The sequence below is a fragment of the Photinus pyralis genome, unplaced genomic scaffold (genome assembly GCF_008802855.1).
Source record: "Photinus pyralis isolate 1611_PpyrPB1 unplaced genomic scaffold, Ppyr1.3 Ppyr1.4_LG1, whole genome shotgun sequence".
NCBI lineage: Eukaryota > Metazoa > Arthropoda > Insecta > Coleoptera > Lampyridae > Photinus > Photinus pyralis.
In genome coordinates this window covers 29,399,707-29,410,021 of record NW_022170249.1, presented here as the reverse complement: position 1 = coordinate 29,410,021, position 10,315 = coordinate 29,399,707, and the positions used below count along the sequence as shown (strand labels likewise).

The 10,315-nt window shown below is 35.1% G+C and overlaps 1 long non-coding RNA gene across 3 annotated transcripts; it reads left to right on the top strand.

Moving 5' to 3' along the window:
- The first annotated feature begins 2,363 nt into the window (after window positions 1-2,363).
- Window positions 2,364-9,703, top strand: LOC116160488. Of its 3 annotated transcripts, none has more exons than XR_004143231.1 (6): window positions 2,364-2,407; window positions 6,495-6,615; window positions 7,316-7,527; window positions 9,121-9,133; window positions 9,191-9,242; window positions 9,296-9,703. It is a non-coding gene; the product is annotated as an uncharacterized LOC116160488 (long non-coding RNA). The 3 variants fall into 3 exon arrangements; XR_004143230.1 differs by having other exon boundaries at window positions 7,316-7,532; XR_004143232.1 differs by lacking the exon at window positions 2,364-2,407 and adding an exon at window positions 5,304-6,066 and having other exon boundaries at window positions 7,316-7,532.
- Window positions 9,704-10,315: the final 612 nt, after the last annotated feature.

Here is a 10,315-nt window from a genome sequence, read left to right as displayed (position 1 = left end):
GATATGTTTCAGTAAATTTTTTCTCCAACTGCAAGCAAAATTCCCTTGTTGCTCCCAAAAATCGCCAGGAGGGTTGAAACCTTTTGTACAACAATAACCTGAGAAAAATGCTAGACGTGAACAGTTCGCAAGTAGACGGATGCTCGGAAAGTTATGACGAACAACGCATAACGCTACAAAAAGGTCGCGTTATCTGATGAACAGGCCTTTTATGCAGAGGCTAACATTTCCTCTATGCTAACTTCTGTCTATGAAAAAACGAAAATGTCTAAAAAATGTAGTTCCGGTTTGATTAACTGTTAGATATATAAAATAGGTAATTGTGAAAATGTAACTACCACTTCCCCTTTGTTCTCAGTGCCCACCCCAAACAATCCGTTCCCGAGAGTCGCACATTTTAAGTTCTGACCATTTACTACTCTTGTCTCAAATTCTGTCCTAAATACGTCAGTTTTTACCACCACTGCCCTTCACTCTAATTTGTGATGTGGGTTCTATTTGCTTCTATTCTTGGGTTTGGTCCTCGAGCAGCGTCAATACTCCTAAGTTTAACAAGCAAATTAAATCAACCGGCGAAAAGGACCATACATAAAACGCTTCAAACCTAGCTCGCTCCAGAATTATAACTTTCCCGGTACAGATCCTCATTCCATACAGAAAAATGATTCAATCCTGACCTCAGTTCGGTTTTCTATTCCCGACAGACAGCGAACAAGCTCAAAATCCTTCAATTCCAAACGGACTAACTAAATTTTGACTTTGACCTTAAGACAAAAAATGGACTTTGGGTTAGAATCCACTCAAATTAGTCGTAATTTGAACATGAACCGTCGGATAATGAATTAGGGTTTGAACTTCGAATTAACACACAACTTGCGTGAATTACACAGATAATTTTTATTTTACACACACAAGATAAAATAAATAGGTACAATCCTGTTAAAATGGACATGAATGCTCAGAACAATATTACAATAAACTACCAACTGAAACAGTTTTCTTCTTCTAGACAAAATATCCAAATAAGGTTCGTAAACTCAAATAACTAATTATACTAATTGAGACCACAGACACCTGATGAACCGTGACACGCACAAACTTGGTCCTTCAGCTTCTTCTGTCTGGCGTAACGTAATCGTAGTAAAGTTTAGACGAAATACAAAACTTGAATTTGATTGCAGTTCTTCTTCAACTCAAAACGTAGTCGGCCACAAAACTGGGCGAAATTAAACTTCTACAGCGGTTCGGCATCGAACTTCAACAACAGGCGTCTTTTTTTCTCGTCTCTCGTATATAAACGACAATCTTAGTTAAATTCCGTAAAACCACTTTTGGTCGAAGCACAGCGCCAAAACCATAAGATTGAGTGATTTTCAAGCGTATAGTCAACAGTATACCCAACTTGAATTTCAAACAGATAACATTTTGCGCAATAATTATCTCTAGAGGAGATTAGGGCACCTATACGTTAAAAAGTAAGACGTTATTGGCCCATAAAAGCGCTAACACTGCAGTGGTCTATATCGAGTCTATAGTGATGGCTTGAACTTGAAACATATACAATTTTCCCAACTTCTATAGAACCACTGCTCCTCATTGCAAAATTAAGGTACATGCAAACCAACATTTTGGAGCTTTCTTTCAAATCCTTACGATTTTTCAAGTTTGTATGCTATGTTTGCTTGTACCACAAACAATAATACAGCTCAAAGTTTTGAGCACGTTCGGTCCAAAATTGGAAACAACGCTTCAAGCTTGAAACCTTTCCAAACCTCAAACTCATGGAACGTTCCAATGAGTTTCACCAGAGAAGTTGTGGTACCTACACTACTCAAGGAAATGTTGGGACAGCTTCGGCTCAAAAGCACCGTTTTATAATCCAATAAGGATATATGAATCTCAAACAGACGAAATATGTTCCTTTCCATACAACCGGTATATTTTCAAATTGGGGCCCCAAATTTTCGGCCCAAACGTAATGCCCGTGAGTCACTTTCAAGAATACAAGCTCCAAAGTGTTGAACCTCTAACATTTCTAAATACAAGATGGGTTTTCACTTTTCCCGTAAAAGAAATCACGTTCTACTTGCAGATTAGTCGGGTACATTTCTTATTACTTCGTAATTGGTAAACCCGTAATCAAAAAGTTCGTAATTATAATTTTTCCGTCACTATTGTTTTAATGGTGCGTTTGCGGGGTAGCATGGGTAATTAATTTCAACGGTAAAGTGTTTTCGATATCAAATAATTGGGAGAACTTTTGCAAGGTTGTTGATATCGCATTATGCGACGCACGGTCAAGGACCTCACACTTTTGATTTTGTGGGAAACATCCACGTCGCAAAATCAGTTTTCATTTAACAGTTACGCCGTGCGCAAGCTATTTTTCGCTCCGTCTTTGATCACGGTCAGTACTTCAATTAATTACTTACCGTAGCTTTTATTTCATTAATTGGGTTTTTATTTTCCGCTTTTATAATACCTAACAATTTTCTTTGAAGTTAATTAATTAAACCTCAATCATACACTACACAGAACCTCGAACTTAACTTCTACTCTGGCATCGTGATTTGAACCCTAGTTTTGTGGGACTTCAAGCACGAGGTCAGAAACTATCGCCATGTTGTGCGACAACAGCCGCAAACCAGGCGTCCTCTTGTTCACTTTCGACTTTGCAGTAAATTCATTCGTCTTTATTGGCCTTGGCAAAAGTGGAGAAATAGATCAGTCACCAGATACCGGTTCTTGGGTTCCTTTCCATGTGAGGTTTATCAAACAGATTGTTCGAATTCGAATACATGTACATTATAAAAATTATTCCAAAGCAGATGTTAAATTTTAATACGTTTGAATAAGTAACCTAAGTCTATCTTTTTAACAGTAAGAGTAGATAGTGATCACTTTAACGACACAAAGGTAAATAAAGTGAAACAAGTCATTGTGCATTGCAATGACATTTGCCATTTTTATTCAAAATGGGACGCGGAACACTATATAAAATGAAGTTTAGAGCAGAATACAATATTGTTTCCATGGAAACGACGGGAGAAACTAAAACTTGCTATTTTTGATGTCTAAATTGAATACCCAAGGATGATATATAATATAGGATTTGCCTGATCCCTAATCGTGATGGTGCCCCCACCCTAATATGACCACCAACGGATCTGGCTGTCAGACTTGAATGTTATAATTCGCTAAGTTGTTTTTACATTTAGTGTTATAACATTTTACACTCAACTGGCGCTCATTTTAGCCAGTGTCATAAACAATGCAATTGCAATAACTGATTTAGCTGTAATTTTCATGGAAGATGAAGAACACGAACGACACTTTCAATAAGCAAAACACTGAAGAAGAATTTATCGACTTGTAGACGTGTTTCTAATTTAAATACCTAACTACAAAATCCATTTGGACCTATTAGAATTAACATAATATGAATAATGAAATGCAATTGAAAAAATTTCGTGATCGAGCAATCCTATATATTATATAGCATACGAGTATATTATTAACAACTACAGAATTTTCAGAAGTGTTATAATGATTCATATGGCTTCTGCTATAAACTAAAGTGCTTGTATAATAAATAACTATTGTTTCAACTCGAACATTTCCCAAATAGGTATTGAAAACTTCTTAGACATTTCCAAAATTTACTACTGATGCTTCTGCTTCTTGTAAGTTTGATAACATATTAAAATAAACGGTTTGTAGATTGTAGTCCTGTGTGAGATTTTTTAAAATTCTAAAGTTTTTCTATGAATTTTGTACTTAAAAGATTTGTTTTTGGATTCTTTTGAAACGTAACTCTAAAATAGTTACTAAAACAAGCACCACACGCGTTTTAGCATTTTAGCAACCTCGACTTGAAAGTGACACCAAAGTTTCAAGTCCATTTCTATCCTAGAAACGGTTTTGACCATTTTTTGTTTGTGAGATATTTCCTATTGTAAGGTTTTAAATTGCCAGAAAGAGTTTCAGTCAGTTTCTGGTATAAGGTCCAAAGTAATGGAATTTGTTTTTTTTTTCTTTTTATAAAACCACTGCGTTTTGTCCTTTAAACGGCGAATTTGTGGGGAACTTAATTTTCGACCCAATCATGGCGTCTCATTTAGGCACACAGTCCAAAGTAATGGTCTGAATTTTAACACACATGTAACTGTTTGGAATTGGAATTTTACGCTAAGGTAAACGATACTTTTATCCTTATTTTCCCAGGCGTTCCAAAATTGTCTACTCATTTAAATGTTAAGCTTCAGAATTTAATTAAACCTCAAGGTTCAGAGTTGATACGTTCGAGAATTCAGCTTGAAGTGTTGAGGTTCTTTCAGCTTGAAATTGCAATCACTCGGAAGTGACGACGATGCAGTGCTCACGTTTGAACCTTCAAACATCAACTGCGGCAAACCTTATAGGGGTTAAATTTCCAACTTGAAATGTGAACCTTCAACTTTCGGAGCAAACACAATTCTTTGAAGTAACGCTTCAAATCAAGGCGTCATATTTCGAAAAATCCTTATGATGGAAAACTTTCACAGTAAAATTAAATCGCCCAATTTGATATTTCAGACTAACATTCCCAAAATTTCCTGCACATTTTAACTGTACCTATACGAAATTTCCGCCATACTCCTTTCAATCCAAGTTAATCCCAGTTTTTGTTCATGTTGGCATTTGCGAAATTAACGTCTTTGTGGAGCTCTGCGAATTGAATCACATTATAGAATTAAGCCCGAAAATCTAAATCCTACCGCCGTTGCGCGTGTATCGAAATATTGGGAATATCAATAACTTTATCCTCTCATAAAAAGTTGTAATCTCTCACTAAATCGACTTACGTGTAAAGTTTCTAGAATAAATAAACTTTTTTCGTGCGGGGAGAAAAAATTAATTTCCGAAAGTCTTTTAGTGGATTAAAATGGTTTTAATTGTAGAAAACTTAGCGACAAGAATACGAAATTTGCTAAACTTTCTATAATAGATTATTTTAAGTTTGCAAGTCCTGAACTTCGATCCTTAAATATAGCTACTTTGTAAAAAATTAACTTCCATCTCTATATGGTAGCGTAATTTATGACCGAATTTCATGTTCGGCATTTCAGATATCAAATTATTTCTATAGATAAGTAAAATTGAAGTTATCGGTTACTTTACTTAAATAGCAACTTCGCGTGTCGGGCAATGAGTAATGTACGTTCGTACATGTTCATCGGTCATAAATTTATTTCAAACAATGTTTGTCTGTTGCAATGATAATTTACTTTATAGTTCTCTTATTAGACCGCGAAGCTGATTTAATTTGTAGCCCACCTACCGCAGGTACACTTCGGCCTTTTCTGGTGATCGTACACGTACAGGAATGAATGGTTCATTACTATAGGCATGCTATATATTTATACAATTTTCATGCCATTCATTGCAATGGTCGTTAGAGTATGTCATCAATTAACAAAATAGGGTTACATAAATGATAATAGTGGATCTTAATGTAATTCAGCAAATGAATATCCTTTAATGTGTCAAGGAGAATCTGAAAACTTTTACGTAATGGTTTACGCGAAACAACCTGTATACTCTTGCCTCCAAACTTTGTCGGAAAACGGCTGGAATCTCGGATCGACCGGGAGAGGAAATTTTCTTGTATATTTTGGGCTGTGTAATCTAAAATTTTCGTGATTTTGCGACTACATTAAAAGTTACAAACAAAATTCAATTTGCCGTTTCTTTAAATCGGTTTTTTGTCCATTTTGTGCGTTTCAGTAGCAATATAATGTTTGCTTCACAACTTTAATTTAAATAAATTAAATAATCTGATGTGGTGACACGTTTAGTGAAAACCACTTCGTTCCCCAGTTCCTAAGAGTGGATGTTTTTTGGTGCACCATCCTGTATGTAAGGATAATTAGGCACGTGTTCGGGTGACCTGTTTATCACCATTACAGTTATGATTATGTATGTACGAGTAGGTACTTATATTAGTCATTTGCGAATGAATCGTCAGTAAGTGCGGCTGCATGTGCTGCGTTCGTATGAAACTTGTTTATATTCCACGTGTAAAGGGTAAGTTTTTACATTTTTCTTGCAAATAAGTAGGTACATCAAAAGGGATTTTTCCAGACATTACTTATTTTAAACTGACCTTCTGATGCGACCAAACTGCTTTTGAGACATTGAACAGTAAATGAATCCAAATTTGTGCTTAGATGTAACTAAATCAAACGAAAAGACGCATCATCTCAGGCGTCATCTGTATCAAAAACCTACTCCAAAATTTCTGGGGAAACTTTTTCTTATAAATCTTGGGGCGTAGAATCCAAAACGATTCGTACCTTTTCGATTAGACGTCTCAATCAAGAGTTATGGACAAAAAACCAATTTCGTTAAAAAATTCAAGGGGCTGTAACCGACCCAACAGCACTTTGGAACGGAATACACAGGCGCGTCAAGTACTTCCATTACCTACATCTTTATTTTTATTTTAATTTTAGGCCAAGATGCCTGAGATGGGGTGGTAGGCCATCGAATCGATCCCGGTGCCACTTTCCAGTCGTTAGAAAAGGTTGTCATATGGAGGTTTCTAATTCAAAATGGAGTTGCTCAAATACACAGGTGTGTTCTACCTCCATTTTCATATAGGGTTCTCATCATCACTTTGGTTGCCCTTTGTAGAAATAGAGCAGTGGTAAAGTAAAGTTTTGATGGTGAAAATTTATTAACAAAGACACAGTGTACACCTTCAATCACAATTTAAATTATATTCACTTAAAAATATATTTTTATTGTTCTAACGCCATCTTCGTGGTCATCTTTTTCTCTGTGGAAGTTTACGGCGAAAAGTGCGGTAAGGAAACCATGTCTGCAAAATACAAAAAAGTTGTTAGTCCAGTCAATTTTTTAATACTAAAATACATTCAAAAAAATTCAAGTTTCAAAAAATAAAAAATTCAAACAAATTTTTAAGGGATTTGAAAAAAGTTTAAGTGGTTCACAAAAGTTTAAAAGGAATTCAAAAAGCGATTCAAAAAATTAAAGGTTTCAAAAAAGTTTGAAAGTTTCCCAGTTGTTTCCCAAAATTGATATCGGACTTCCCCGTACAATTCAGTATAGAATAAACGCTGTGTAGAGTAACATGTTTGTTTCCTTCTCTGGCTCCGTTCAAATACAAAATTCGCGACGAGGGTTTTTAAAGGATATTGTTAACATTTACAAATAAATTGTGCATCGGTTAAACAATGGCTGTCAGTGCCGCAAGTGTTGGACATTTACCAGAATTTAGTTTCAAAAACAGTGATTGGACAATTTATTATAGGGGAACCCGACCTTCATCATATCAGTCCCGATAGCCGCCACAAGTTACGTGGTAAATGACGGTTTGTGGGCGATCAATCCATATGGCAAAAGACTGCAAGTACCGCGACTATTCTTGTGATCGTTGCAATAAGAAAGGACATCTGGCACCCGTTTGTCCAGTAAAATCATCTTCGCAACATCCACCAGGGTCGTCTCACCGCAAGTCTGAAAGTAAGGTACAGTCGAACGTTAATCATTTTATGGAAATTATTAAAATTCAAAGGGCTGTAACTTTTGATCTAGTAGCCCGATCTGGGAACTGTTTGAAATTATGGCTTCTACAGGCCACATTCTATAAGAAAATGTTTTTTCCCGGTCGATCTGAGACAATTTTTTTTTCGAGCCTCAAAAAAGGCAGTGTATAACCTTCCTTTTTCACCAAAAATCGACTACACCAAAATTTCTCGGGAAAACACTTTTTCTTATTAATGTTGGTGCGTAGAATCCAAAACGATTCGTACTTTTTCGATTAGACGTCTCAATCAAAAGTTATGGGCACAAAACCAATTTCGACAAAAAATTCAAAGGGATGTAACTTTTGATCTAGTAGCCCGATGTGGGAACTGTTTGAAATTATGGATTCTACAGGCCACATTCTATAAGAAAATGTTTTTTCCCGGTCGATCTGAGACAATTTTTTTTTCGAGCCTCAAAAAAAGGCAGTGTATAACCTTCCTTCTTCACCAAAAATCGACTACACCAAAATTTCTCGGGAAAACACTTTTTCTTATTAATGTTGGTGCGTAGAATCCAAAACGATTCGTACTTTCTCGATTAGACGTCTCAATCAAAAGTTATGGGCAAAAAACCAATTTCGACAAAAAATTCAAAGGGCTGTAACTTTTGATCTAGTAGCCCGATCTTGGAACTGTTTGAAATTATGGATTCTACAGGCCACATTCTATAAGAAAATGTTTTTTTCCCGGTCGATCTAAGACAATTTTTTTAGAGCCTCAAAAAAAGGCAGTGTATAACCTTCCTTTTTCACCAAAAATCGACTACACCAAAATTTCTCGGGAAAAAACTTTTTCTTATTAATTTTGGTGCGTAGAATCCAAAACGAATCGTACTTTTTCGATTAGACCTCTCAATCAAAAGTTATGGACTAGAAACCAATTTCTAAAGAAAATTTTAAGGGCTGTAACTTTTGATCTAGTAGCCCAATCTTGGAACTGTTTGAAATTATGGATTCTACAGGCCACATTCAACTGATTTGATCTGATTTATTTCATAAATATATCAGCTATTTTGGGATACATATACTTACCCATCAAAAGATCTTTTTTCTATTTCGGTGTCACAATGATGATTTTGTAACAACTGTTTCGGCCGAAAACAGTTGTACAAAGACAGTGATTGTAGTCGTTTTTTTTTGGTAACTCATCTCTTAAGTTGGCAGTTACTAGTTAGTACAAGTAGGTACTTCGTTGGGTACTTCCATGTTTGAACTTCAAAATGTCAGTCTTACTACGCTGCCAACCTAAAACTTAACGGCATAAAAAGTGTTCCCAACATAAAACATGTTAGTTCTAATGTTCCCTATAGTTTCTGATAATGATTTTTTTAATTAAATTAAAGCACCGAAATAGAAAAAATAGTATGAAAAACGCGTGTTACAATGCTTTATTGTAATACTCCTATCTTGCGGACACTCGTGGCTACGCTTCGCGTCGCCACTCGTGCCACAAGATGGTCGTATTACAATAGGTCGCATTGTAACACTTGTCTTTCAATATACTATTCTAATCCGACTTCACTTTTTAGCCGGTCTTAAGCAGTAAGTACCTACCTCCATCGCTAGCTTCTAAAACAACGACACTTTTCCGATGCGAAGACCGAAGGAACTAGTCAACTCTGCAGTTGTCAACAAAGACCAACATTCTTAGGTAGGACAATGAAATCCTGTCTACACGTTTACTGGATAATCTTATTGTTGTAGGGGTGAGTACTATTTACCATCACCACTTCGAATTCGGCGCTGTCATCATCATTCCGGTCCATCCGTCATCGAGGATTACTCTAAGGTAGCTACTAGTAGTCAATCAAAGTGACTATGGTGTTTCACTAAGTACTAGTAGCTTCAATTGAGAACAAAATATACGTACCTATCAAGTTATTTATTTTTTAAGTTATCACTGTTACAAGAAGATCTTTGTAATACAAAAAAAGAAACTTATTACATTTGTTCATCTCTAGAATAATATTGTACTGCCCTAACTGCACTTTGCTGGCAGCTGGCACTAGTTCAACACAAGACAGTCTCCCCCAGCAAAAAAACAATGAAAACTATTAAAGTAAACGAAATTTTTTTAATTAAAAAGAGAATCTATATTTAAACTTTATTAAAAATTACACAAATGTAACTATTGAGAAATACAATAAAAAAGTTTAAAATTTTTTTTTATTTTTTTGAAACATTCCTTTTTAAATCAAAAAACTTTTTTGAATCACTTTTTTGAATCACTCCTAACTTTTTTGAATCACTCCTAACTTTTTTGAATCACTCCTAACTTTTTTGAATCACTCCTATCTTTTTTGAATCACTCTTAACTTTTTTGAATCACTCTTAACTTTTTTGAATCACTCCTAACTTTTTTTGAATCACTCCTAACTTTTTTGAATCACTACTAACTTTTTTTGAATCACTCCTATCTTTTTTGAATCACTCTTAACTTTTTTGAATCACTCCTAACTTTTTTGAATCACTCCTAACTTTTTTGAATCACTCCTATCTTTTTTGAATCACTCCTAACTTTTTTGAATCACTCCTAACTTTTTTGAATCACTCCTATCTTTTTTGAATCACTCTTAACTTTTTTGAATCACTCTTAACTTTTTTGAATCACTCCTAACTTTTTTTGAATCACTCCTAACTTTTTTGAATCACTACTAACTTTTTTTGAATCACTCCTATCTTTTTTGAATCACTCTTAACTTTTTTGAATCACTCCTAACTTTT